The following is a 13,873-nucleotide window of genomic DNA, read 5'->3' on the forward strand; positions in this document are numbered from 1 at the left end:
TAGAAGAAACGCCACGGACCCTGTTGCGTAACGGCCACGCGCCGCCCGTTTTCGCTTCGATCGATTTTCTCCCGTTTTATTACCCATCTATTTATCTATTTTCAATCCGATTGTTCGCACGCGATATTGCTTCAACACGGAGCGAATAAAAAGCGCGGAATAATCGTCCCACGGGCGAAATGTCGATTGTATCGTACGATTGGATTTAGCCTTATTAGTGTTTTCGTATCTATCGAAATATACGTAGTTAGTCTAGTTTCCGTAGATCGTTGAAACAGCGATGGAAATGAATCTCGTATCTGTTATTAACAGCTATTTCTAACTGATTGCCTTACTTTAACATTCAATATGTTAGATGGATACGTTACTCGCCTTTTGCAACAGATTCAAGTCGATCCTTGAGAAATTATTTTAGGCAGGATTCGAATCTTTTTACGGTGTCTCTAACGTTTTTTGCGTTGATTAACACGTAACCTAAAACGAAAACGCGATATTTCTCGCATGCAGCAACCGTGACGTAGGAGAATTTATGCGCTCGGTGTCGTAATTATTACGCGATATAGAAAACGCGATGGGTTTTCGAGCCGTGGTCGACCTTGCTGGTGAAATAAATACTTCCTTTTTTTCTGCTCGGTGAACGGCGAAAGCGAATCCTGTTAATTGATGCTCGAAGCGAAAACCTTGATTCGTGTCAAACGCGCGCGTTTCGTTGCAAGAGCGAAAAAGAAAGAAATGAATCGCAATTGCCTCAATCTCATCAATAGGATCAATGATTTCATTAAACAAAATAATTTTTCTAATTTTTATTATTCTAGAAAGATTGATTTCGAAACGAATAATATCATTTAAATTTAATCAATCATCCCTCCATTAGATTTCACATTTATAAATTCCATAAATTAACCAATTGTTTATTATAATTTATAAATAAAAATAAAAATTGAAATATTTAAAATAAAGCTTCCAACATTATATATTCAATATAAAATTAATTAATTTCAATTTATAAATTTTTAAAATAATCTATCATTCATCAAATTTCCGTTTATATCGATAATCGGATTTTTCGATCATTCGGATAAGTCGAAAAAAAACACGTTGCAACATTGTAAACATTGTATCTCTGCCACGATAATAACGAAAAAAGAAAAACAGAAAAGTAAAAAAAAATAATAAATTCCCGTTTTTCAATTTCTAAATATAATTGGATCTCTCCTTTACGCCGCGTATTTGCCAATTTTATTATTTACACGTCGATAGTAAATCGTTGAATCCGTCACGCTATTTCGATATTTTATATTTTCTCTTTAATTTTGAAAATAACACGATCGTGGGTTCGATTCCTCGATCCCCTTCCATTCCTCGTCCCATAAAGAAAGAAAGGAACGAAGCAAGATGGGACTACGTTATGAAACAACGGTTACGAGGCGAAACGAGGTCGTGCAATGGTGTCCGCGATTATCGCGTTATCTGTGAATAGATAACGATAAACGTGGCGGTTGATAAAAGCGACGCAGCAACGGGTAAGATGAATTTTCCCTCTCTCTCTCTCTCCCCAAAGGACATCGCGCATTCCACGCGCTCCAATTTTCCCTTTTTTTCCTCGCTTATCGAGTTATCGAAATCGTTATCGCCGTATCCGGATTTCTCTCTCTCTCTCTATATATATATACATATACAAACGATCCACAAAGTGTTTCTCAAGATAATTTTCCATCCGACAATTTATTCTTTTCCTGGTCGAGAATCGGCAAGAAGAAAGAAGAAAGGAAAAAGAGAAAGAGGGACGATCGTAAATGGTAAATTTATTATCGCGACTGGACGGTTTGGATGGAACTCGAGCGAGCCACGTGTTCGAAGCGTCGATCGAAAGAAAGGAAAACAAAACGGTTGCGGTCATATCGTCGGGGATAGTTTTAAAAAAGGAACGAGAGATCCAACACCGACGCGGTCGATTTAAGGACAGGGAATACCGTAACCGGACACCGTTCAAATATTATCGAAAACACGGGATCTCGGTTGGAACGTTGTTTATCGAATCGTGGTATACGTATACGTGAGTCACGTATCTATGCGACGGGTACGAATAGAGTGGCATACCAACAGGTACGAATCACTTTACGTGATCGTTAATGAAGCGGCCAGCTGTCTGGAATCGGTTTCTCCGTTCCAAGCAAAAATTCCTCCGCGAAATTACAACTCCCCCTTCCCTCGAACACTCGTCTGAAATAGATCTTGGATCTGGATCTCGGTAAGTAAAACGTGGAACGAGAAGGAGGAGGATATAGGTTCTCGATTCTCGGAAGAGATCGATCCTGTGAATGAGGCCGGCCTCGAGGAATTCGAGTTACCGTGAATCATCGGATCGGAGAGACCGGAACTTGGGTTTAAAAGAAGAAAAAACAGGAAAAGGAATCGAATGAATGAAATTTTTACTCGGAACCGACTCGTTACGTGCAGAACACGATGTGTATTATTCGTATTATTTCTCTCATTCCTTCGAAACGTTGTTCCGCGAAAATCGCTTCCGTCAACACGGATATCTCTCGATCGGTATCGATCCACGTGTTCTCTTCTTCCTGAACGATTCTTCTCCCCTCGAGAGGAGATCGAATAAGTTATCGAAGGGTTGGTCGAGAGGAGAGAGAAAAAATGGAAAGCACAGAATGGTAGGAAATGTGGCGCGATGGAATGTGACTCATCCAGGTGAAGAGAGGGGGGAGGGTTTGGGGAGGAAGGATCAACATTCTCGGTGCAACCCCGTGAGTCACCGACTCGTCATCCCTTCGCATACCTGCTCGCCCAGCCACCACCTGTTGCGCCCATTTTCTGGGTCGTGCTCTCCCGCCTTTCACCGTCCCCTCCGCCTTTCCCGTTTTCCAAGTTCCTTTGTTACGGAACTCGAAAGTCCATCTTCGTTTATTTATTTATTTATTTTCCTTCTTCGTACGAGGATACGAAAACGAAAGCGGGAAAGAAAGTTCAATTTCCGAATGAAAGAAGAAGCGCTTGTGTTAAAGATCGTTCCTTATCGTCCAGGATGAAAAATATCTTTTTATCGACAATTGTATAAATGGATAGATCGATTTTTCTCTTATATAGAAAAAAAATATATATATATATATACACGAGCATGATAATCTCTATATCTGATATTTCAATGATTGCAATTGTTATATCGGTTTTTTAATCTACAATTTTAATCAACAACGTGTTTAAAAAAGACACAAGGTGTAAAGTTCAGAGAAAGAATCGTGAAAAACGCATTTACCCCTTTCCTTTCTTTTCTTTCTTTTTTCCTCGTAATAATCGAGAAACAGAGAGAGAGAGGGAGAGGGAAATTAGAATTGGAACGTGAAACAACGCGGGTTTTTACATGGCCGAGAGTGGCGGAAGAGTTAAATGCCATTTAGCGTCGGTTTAATCGCATCGAAGGAGACCGAGAGGAATGTTTCCCTTATCTCTGTCTCTTACGTTCTTCCACCAATAACTCGGCCGTTAACTATACTGTTGCACCATTAAATAACAAGAGGCCGTGGAGATAGATAGCGTGGTAGTCGGCGCAGAGCGTCACTCATACTTTTCTGTATCGAAACGAAGACTCGACGTGTTTCGGATGGCATTTCTTGATCCAAACTTTTGAGCGCGACAAACGAGATCAGAATTTTTATTCGTATTTCTCCATTTCCGGGTATTTTTATACTTTTTTCTTTCCCCTTTTTCCGCGACGAACGTTAGTTTGGATTAGGAAACAGGCGAAGAAATCAAGGCCAGACGTTGGATATTACGCTAACCGAGGTCAGGGCCGAGCAGCTTTGAACCGTGGCTTATAACGATTCTCACGAATCTTTCAGAAGCTGAGAAAGAGGAGAAGGAGGAGGAGGATCGTTTGTTTTCTCAAAAAACATTGCATCGCACAACCTTCCCCATTTATTTATCGCCTCGTGATGCTCTCCCTCTCTCGCATCAATTTTCAAAATCTTCACGAATTTTCCGAAATTAAATAATATTCAAAATTAATAATAATTTTCCAAGAGGCGAAAAGCTTCTAACACCATCACCTTTCCCGCTTCTAAAATAATCTAGCTGAGAAGAAAAAAAGTAGCGAACGAAATATTCTTTTATTTTCACTCGACTCGCTCCACTCCAATTCCACTCTTCCCACTTTTCGCAAACTTTTTCCCCCCTCCACTCCACGTTCCAACTTCTTCCTCCCTCTAAAACTCTCCTTCCTCGACTTTTTCTCCGACGATTCTCTCCGAGAGAGAGAGAGAGATATTCGGTGGGCGGATCGATGACCTTGAATCCGGAGGATGAGTCACACACGCTGCGGATCTCGCGCGCGTTTCCAGGAAAAATTTTTCTCTAAACGCGACAATCGATGCGGTGAGGGAGAGAGAGAGAACTTCCTGCGAAAGAAGGGACTTGCCGCCGTTCATAATTTATCTGAGTCATTCGTGAGCGCACGCGCGCGTATCGCTGCCGATGGACTTTGGAAACTTTGCTAATTTTTCTCTTTCACCTCTTCCCATCTCTTCCCCCCACGATGAATTATGATATTTATACGCGGATAACGAAACGGTTTTCTAGGAAAAGATTCGCGAGATATCGCGTGAAAGTATATGGAATTTCAGTGGTGATGCGTGCAAGGACGTCGCAAAGATTCGAAAGAAACGAATCTGTTAAATTTTCGCGAATATTTTTCTCCCCTTCGAGACCTTGGAACGAAGTGATTTGGAGAGACTTGTACGAGAGTTGGATCTGGGTTAGAATGACCAAATAATGTCATCTTGTAGAAACAAACTTGTTATCTCTACACGTTGCACGCTCGTATATCATTATCTTATCGGTTTGGTGTAACGTGTGAACAGTTTTCGAATCATTAGCATTCGAAAAATTTCAACGAAATGTTTTCTCACGCTACTCCGACGTTTCGTTCGATCGAGTCGAGTAAACGAGAAATTTTGTTAATTAATAAGGATTGCCTCGTAACTTGTTCAAACGCGGTAAAATTATCTTTGTATGAAAATGTTTGAGAAAGTGATTATCGTTCTTGACTAATTACATAGGTATTAAAAAAAAAATAAATAATTCTCGATTTCGAAAGTTTCGATCTTTGGTAAAAATGCAAATAAATTCTGTTTTCGTCCGAAATTTTTACATCGTGGGCGTTCGATGCTGTCCGAAGACGGAGCCAAAAACGGGAAGAAGAACGATTCGTATTCACGAGGCGGTTTTTTAAACGTCCTAATGATCGGGTAAAAACAACGATTGGATCGAGCGGCATTGATACGCGAACGGTTTGCTCGAGGCTTTTCACAGTTGCCTTTTAAAGAATGGAGATAACGTCGATAACTGGACAATCCGAGACTAGCTTCGAGACTGGGGGAAATCAAGTTTTCCCCTTTCGGTTCTTATCCGTATATGCGAATAATCTTAAGACGAGCCGATGCACGTAACTTGAAAATTTCGTGGCACGATAATTTATCTCTTCTCGATATTGGAAATTTTCAAATATTTCTGATTCGATATCTTTTTTCTTATTTATTAAATAAAATACTTTAACCATCCAACATTGGTTAACGTTTTTTCTTTTTTTTATTACATATTCCAGATTTGAAAGAGAAATGACGAAAGTGTGTTGAATTGACATCCCATACCTCGTCTGTAGTCACGCGCTAATAACGAGTGTGGACAAGAACAAATGGGAGGAGGAGGACGGAGATAGCTTAAAAATTGTGAAATTAACGCCATCTCTCAGAGTGTCGCAAATGAAACGCAATTGAATTGTACAAAAAAAGGAGAAGAAATAATGGGAGAAGAATAGAGATAAGGATAAGAATAGACTATCAGCGCCATCTCGCGAGTGTCAAGATTATTTGCTTTTCCCCTTTATATTTACAAATTATAATAAAAATGTAAACGTATGCGATAGTCTACGAATCAAAAAGATTTAAAGTATTTTGTTACAAAAATATATACGGTTCATACCTTTTTTATACATCCTATATGTCTCTGTATTTATATCACACGCTCGACTTTAGATAACTCGATATCGCGCGAATGCGTCCATACTTATTCCATATCGTATAATTAAATAAATAAAATTGTACAATTTCGCAACTTTAATAGTACGTACACTTTTTTAAGAATATTGTTCTTTTTTTATTCGCGAATGTTGGTACGTTTTATTCTTCCTATAAACGAGAAACAGAACAGACGTGACATCTTATGGGATTTTGTGTCATGTCCTGAAATATCGACGTTAATCGAGATAAGAGTGTTTTTTACGCCATCTAGTACGTTATACTCTAAGTACATACACAAAATTGAATAATTCAAAAAATACAAAATAAAAATTTGTGTTTGTATTTCATAATTTTTAAAAACTGAAAATCTATATATCTATCAATTTAATAAATTTAACTATGCGCTCGCAACCTATTAGCTCGTATTATTTTTTCATAAAATACATAATTGTATCACTGTATAGTTAATATCAGTGATTATATATCATATATTAAATAATAATGATTTCTCAAGTTTCATCGCTTATAGATCGCTGCGAATCGAAGACCCTCCTTTCGAAAATTTATTTATTTTTAAATAAATTCTTTTTGTGTACGTTTGCAAAACGTTCGAAACACTTGATCGTCGTGCAACACGATAAAATAACGTAAAGAAAACCGGCGCGGAAGACTGAAAAAAGAGACCTGAAAATAAAATCTGAATTAAGTGACTTTCTATCAATATTTTACATTTTCATCATAATTATGAAAATGAAAAATAATTGATAATTAAAAGCGTGAAAAAATGAAAATAAGCGCTTCCCACAAAGCGATATATTACATTGCCCATTAATTATCTACGATATATGTTTTACTTCTACCTAATTAACCCTCTTGATTTACGCATGCACTTAATTTTATCTGATCGATGTTTCTTCCTAGCCTGAAACAAACTTGAACATTTTTAAACATTTGTAAAAACTACTTTCACGATTCTACTTGTAATAAAAATTAAATATTTTGTTTATAAATCCTGTCTAGTCAAAAATTTAAAATATTTTTTTTTTTACAACTCCACCAACATTGCCACAATTTTCAAGAATTTATATTTACACGACACGAATCAAATAACCAATTGATAGCGAGACAAATCATGTAGCTAGTGAGGTTTGATTGTTGTTGAAGGAGGAAGTTTATGAAAGAAATGGTTTTGCAAAATGGAAACATTATTTTGGAAAACTTTGAATCAGAGTAGGAAAAACGAAGGTGCCTTTTTTTTAACGAGAGAAAGAACAGAGGATTACGTGCAATTTATAAATCCTATCCATCGAAAAGCTAAATGTTTTTTTTTGATTTTATCTGTATATAAAAATTGAAAGATTTGTTTAATGAATGAGAGAAAATGAAATATTTCTTTTATTCCGTTGAAGAATTCCTGGAAACAAATTATACAACAGAATTGAAGAAATTCAATAATAGATAATTAATTTTTAGCAAATGAACATTACTTTCTTCAATTCGTACTTGTAGCATAACTTAATTAACTGAATTAATGATTAAAAAATAATTTATATCTTAAGAAAAAGAAGCATTAATTCTTAAAGAAAAAATTATGAAAATATTCATTTTAATTTTGAACGAAAGATATTTTTTTTAACAATATTTTTTTAACAAAATAATTATCCATTCAACGTAAAAACCCGAACAAACCGCGATTGGAATATCTTTTCTATTTTTTTCAAAAAAAACCCGAAGAGTGCTTCGTTTTATTACAATTTTTAATCAAGGAAAAAAAAAAGAACGATATAAGATTCATCGAAAAAGTATACATCGTAAAGTAAAATGTTTCAACTATTTACGAAACTTTAATAAAACTATTTTGTGCACTTATATTTTATTATATACGCAACACTAATAACGAAAGATTGCAATCAGAGGAAGATTGTATCAGAGGCCTATGTTCTTCGTATGACCCGCCTTTATGCAACTTTTTCAGATAAAAAGCAGGAATATTTTTCCATAATCGAAACGGAAAAAAATACGGGCAATTTGTGTACGCAATACTACTATAAAAAGCGCGATCATTTATCAACGCAACACTAATAATTACGGTGAATTTAACACAAAATTAAGTGTTATTATATAAATTAAAAAGCTACTTCTTCAATACATCATACGCATCGTAACACAAAATTTTAAATTCAAATAAAAAAAAACAATAAGAAATAGATTAATTCAATTAAAAGTTACGAAATAAATTCAAATTTAAATAATAAAAAAAAACATTGAGAAGTAGATAATAATTTATAATCAAAGAAATTAAAAGCAATCGCGATCCTCTTTTCAACGCAACTTCAATTCAACCCGATTCTTAATTAATCGCAATGCCCAACGACGACTAGGAACCGGTGGGCCTGCATGCGATCGGCCAGACAACGCAACAACTACGCAACTACGTAAAAAACGAGTACAATGACAAAGTAGTAACAATGACTTCCCATTCTTTGGATCCAAAAAATGAAAACTCATTCGTTGCCTCTTCGTGACAGTTTGTCGGGCATCTTCGCTCTTCCTCCTTCGAGCGCGATGCCCATTGAAACTTGAAGTTAAGCTCGAGATTCGTTTAATCGCGAACGAAGAAACCGCGCAAGCGCACATGGACGGCCAACGATGCAGCACGCGCAGAATCCCGAGCTCGACGAATTCGTTTCGAAATTTCGCTTCGCGACCACGAGTGCTGAATTCGAAAAATTCGACGAGCAAAGCCAGAAACGAAATAGCGTCGTCTCAGTCTAGCCCTCGATTTTTCAAATTTGATTTAAAACAGATTGCCAAGCGAAAACGCGTTCTGAAAAATTGTGATCTGCCCGGCCCTATTTACTTATAACAGGCACACCACAAGTGTACTTTATCTATCCTACCTAACCTATATTTAAAAATGGTAAAACAGGCATACCAACACATTCATTCCACGATTCTCACGTATAATACTCGGGCGCAAAAAGCGTATACTTCGATACCCGAGCTTGGCACGCTATATTCTAATTTTTATGTTTTTCTGAAATCGACTGACGACTGGCTGGCGACCATTGCGTGAAACGCGATGAAAATGCGTGTATTTAAATATTATAATTGAATATCTACTATTATAATTGAATTAATTACGATTGAATATTTTGTAAAAGAATGATTAGATTAAATCTGTGTTAAATTTGTTATTGTAATTTGAGATTAAAGATCAGTAATGCAATTGTTTGTTATTATATATCTGCTGTATTTAATTGCGGATTTAATATTGGGATTATAAATTATTTGTAGTTAAAAGAAATGATGATTGAAACGACGTAATTCCACAACCTAATCACACATACAGAAGCACACATAATGTGGAAAATACGTCGTGCACGACACGCTAACGCATCGCTTAAAAGGTATTTAATAATTTTTTATAAACTATGGTCATCATGCCCATCGCCTTTCTCTCAACCAAGTAGCACCTGGGCACGTGAATGAGTTCCTGGCAATAAGTATGGAAAGATTAAACCTGAAAATCCTGAGCTAAAAAGATGTTATTATATATTTTTTGTATATAACGAGCTAATACTTTTTCATTTAACATTCTACTTTATTTCATAAAATTAAAAAAAATCTACTTTAATATTAAAAATATATATAAATATATAAGAACAATAAACAAACAATTAATTATTTTATTTAGGATAATTAGCAATAAGAGATAATAAAAACACTAAATAAAATATTAATTAAAATATCCTCAGATGATCTCTTCATCAAAGCACATTTTCGAAAATGCGAAAGGAATGATCAAACCTTGTGTTGCCTTGATTTAGAAATTTACTGTCGCGAAATGTCTTCTTGCATATAAAATTTACATTTTTCTACGTAGAAAATAAAAATAATATTCATTAAAATCATTTCAATATTTTTTATTTGTTTCAATTTTATTCTTATTATAAATGTATATTCATATGATTATTTTACAAATATTCATGTATTGATTTAATTTTACAAATTACTGTAGCAAAATCAAAATAATAAAACCCGGTATGCAAGAAGACCTATCCTAAACTAATAAATAATGAAATATTATTACTATACAATAAATATCTATGGTCATTGTACTCGTGCAATATTCTAGATAAACTACCGTGTCGATTCGGACCTTTTGTCCTACGACATGATTGAGTGACTGGAGGAACCAAAAAGCATGCGACTCACCATTAGATGAGAAGAATTTGCATTGCCATTAATGCTGACTCATCCTTATTGTGAAATCACAATGAAGTCATCATCAAATAAGAGAAAATGGGCAACTGCAATAAAAAATGATTTAAAGTACATAATTTAAAGTACGATATATATGATTATATGTTAAAAAGTTGAAATAAGAAAAGACAGGATTCTAAATTGATCGAAAATACATAAAGATAATTACCTCTTCGTGTGATGAATGATCTCTTTTGAAATACTGATTCTACTATATTTAAAATAAAATAAAAATAAAAAACTATCAATCCATCTATTTATATTGTAATTGATGAACAAACACTGATTCTAATTTCGCGAATGCAATTAAATTGAAATGTTACGTTTTAAAAAATATTTAAAATATTTAAAAACTATTACGAAGCAAACACTGACTCTATTGACTGCATTGCGCGCAGTTACAATCTGAAAAAAAAATGTATATATATTAGCAAGAAGGAATAGATTAAAAAAGAAGTAAAATATTTTTTCGATTTTTTACTTTTTCTTTTCTAAGCATTTTCTAAGCATTAAGCATTTGTTAAAGAAAATACTTTTATTCTTCCAAAGCTATAAATTGAAAGTAGTAAAAGAATAAATTTAATTGATTTATTCTTTTATAATATATATATATATATATATATATATATATATATATATATATATAATCTAATATATTCCGAATTAAAAATGTAATTTGTTTAATTTGTAATATTTTATTGTGATATTCTTAATAAATAATTGTATTGATGTATTGATTATCAATTATTTAATAAATATATATCATTACAATTCAATGAAAAGAAAATAAAAATGTATCTTACTTTTGATACGAGAAATCAAATATTATTTCTCCGATTGATCATTTTGTCAAACGGTTATTATGGCGTCCATATTGAAAATTTTTTCCCGCCTTGACAGTTATTTTAATAGTTAATTATCTGTACAAAAAATCAAATCAAATCTTTAAAATAAATATATAATTACATTATAAATATAATAATAATGAGATAATAATAGATTTAAATCTTAATATTTTATTAGAAGCTAATATAATAATAATATTCTATTTTTTCATCAATTGTACAAAAGATTTTTGGGTAAAGAAAATTACTAAAACTAAATTATTCATTGAAGAATTATAATTATAATAATATTCAATAAATTATTGAATAAACATACTAATTAAATAATAATATACAAAAAATTAAAGAATAATTATAGAAATATTTAACGCAATAAATTAGTCACATACCTGAAACGAAACGTCTAAACGCCACGAGCTTCGAGAGAAGAATGACATTTCGTGTTATGATTTCGATTATCGAATTGGAAAGAGAATACGATCGAAATTTGACAACAAATCGAAATATGTCGTATACGAATGAACGGATATAAATTATTTACGGAAAAAATTGTATTGCAGAAATATTTGCCTTAAACATAATATCAAAACAAATACAAAAATTTTTGGAAAAACTAAATTACAAAAAAACGTTTTTACTTTTAAGAGTAAAATCAAAATAAAAATGCAATGCACGGATAAATGCTAAAGATCGATAGATTCAACGAAGAAAGAACGAGTTGATTAATAAGACTATAAGATTAGTAAAATTAAACCAATCTGATTTATATAATTCCTTTTTTTCCATATAAATAAAAAGATAGAAGAAATTTATAATAATTATTATATCTTTTGTTAAAATAATTCAAATTTTAGCACATTGTATGAAAATCGTGATATGTGGATAACCTATTGCACATTCTAAGAAATATATTTGCACAGATAAAAGTCAAAATATAAAACAAATGTATAAAATTAAAATAATAATTAAAATAAAGCAATAATTAAATATAAATTCGGCTTTAAAATTATATTTATAACACGAACTACCAATAACGAATTCGTAACAGTGAGAAACGATAAAACGGTTCAAAAAACAATTCAATTTTAATATAACATCATTTGATAAATAATTAAACACAGAATTAAACACATATACTAATTAAACAAAGACATTAATAATCTATAAATTATTACAAAATTAAATTTCAAGCTATTATATACTGTATCTGTACCGGTGTAACGCGTGTTCTCATTCTTGACAGCAGAGAATCATGAACACTAATTCGTTTAACCGTTAAGCCCTAGAAGTTTTCTGATTGGTTGGAGCATTTTGTATTTATTTCCAATGCGAAAATTGAAATATAAAATAAAATATTTTAATTATAGATTTCTAACCATCAAAGACTTGTTGATTAAAAATATATTATAATAAAATTAGATTAAATAAATTACGAAAAATCATTTATTTTATAATCAATTATAATCATTATATATATGTATATATATATCATATAATATACATTATATAATACATTATACAAATATAATGTATATTATGATATATGAATATTTCTAATTTTTTATATAGGTTGTTTTAATAAAATATGTGTATATATATATTAATTATTATATATTATTAATTATAGTTAATTATAATATTGGATAGATAAACATATACATATTTTTTATTTATAGTATTTTGATATTTCTTTGTGCATTTTTATATTATTTTATATTAATTTATATTAGTTTTTGATAATGACAAAGGAAGAGAAATTTTAAATATTTCTTCGTTCCAAATTTATATTATCAATTCGATCTTGGCATTCTTCATTATCGACCGAATGTACGATTCAATCTTAGTTCGGTCAATACCGATGTATCGAAGTTTTTTTCATTCGATTTTGTATATTATTTAAAATTGTATTTTGCGAATGTAACAGTATATATACTTTTCTTATTCGTAAAAATTCAATATATTTCATTGTTATAATAGACAAAATTGTTGTGATATTATCTATGAATGATAAATCTTTTTGATACGAGTTCATTTATTTACAAATTTATTTTTTAAATTTATAAATTAATTAATTTAAAAAAAAATTATTTATTATATATAGTTTTCGAAATTTAAATTTTCATAATATATTGTTTATTAAAACGAATTTTTTAAAATCTTATGGAAGAGAGAAAATTACCAAAAATATAATATCAAAACAATTTTTTTTTCGAAATCGTGAATTCATTCCTTAAATGTTACATAACTAAAAATATACAAGTTGAGTTTAGTAGGTTAATAGAATTATCGTAACATTTCTAAATTTATGTAAATGTCACTATGTTAAATTAATCGTATATAGAGTTTCACAATTTTCAAAATCACGACCTTTTGAAATATTTTATATCCACTTTCAATAACTTTTATTCCATCGGACGAAAAAAAATTATAAAAAAATATTCCAATAATATTATTAAAATTAAATTGAAATGATAGAAATTTTTCTTTGGTGCATTTATTAATCTAATTATCTTCTAGAAGTAGTGTTTACTATTTTGGCATAAGACGTTGCCCAATCAAGTCAAGCAAGTAAAATTAGAAGATTAGAAGTAAATTGCGCGTAAACAGATTCGTATATATTATCGATTAATAGTATCGATCGAATAATCGCGTTTTAATGATAAGAATTTGCTAGTTCGTTGAATGCTGTCATGCATGTGACACCACCTCTTTTAGAAATTTTTAAAAAGAAAA

General features: G+C 31.9%; 2 long non-coding RNA genes across 3 annotated transcripts; one reads left to right on the forward strand and one right to left on the reverse strand.

Moving 5' to 3' along the window:
• The first annotated feature begins 1,701 nt into the window (after nt 1-1,701).
• Nucleotides 1,702-6,440, forward strand: LOC133666699 (uncharacterized). 2 transcript variants are annotated; one of them, XR_009831190.1, is made up of 2 exons: nt 1,702-1,799; nt 5,615-6,440. It is a non-coding gene; the product is annotated as an uncharacterized LOC133666699 (long non-coding RNA). The 2 variants fall into 2 exon arrangements; XR_009831189.1 differs by lacking the exon at nt 1,702-1,799 and adding an exon at nt 1,806-2,251.
• Nucleotides 6,441-9,763: 3,323 nt separating this feature from the next.
• Nucleotides 9,764-11,218, reverse strand: LOC114577505 (uncharacterized). The gene is made up of 3 exons (XR_009831193.1): nt 11,099-11,218; nt 10,465-10,700; nt 9,764-10,342 (listed from the first exon to the last, which is right to left on the reverse strand). It is a non-coding gene; the product is annotated as an uncharacterized LOC114577505 (long non-coding RNA).
• Between the last annotated feature and the right edge of the window lie 2,655 nt (nt 11,219-13,873).

This window comes from Apis cerana, linkage group LG9, assembly GCF_029169275.1.
Source record: "Apis cerana isolate GH-2021 linkage group LG9, AcerK_1.0, whole genome shotgun sequence".
NCBI lineage: Eukaryota > Metazoa > Arthropoda > Insecta > Hymenoptera > Apidae > Apis > Apis cerana.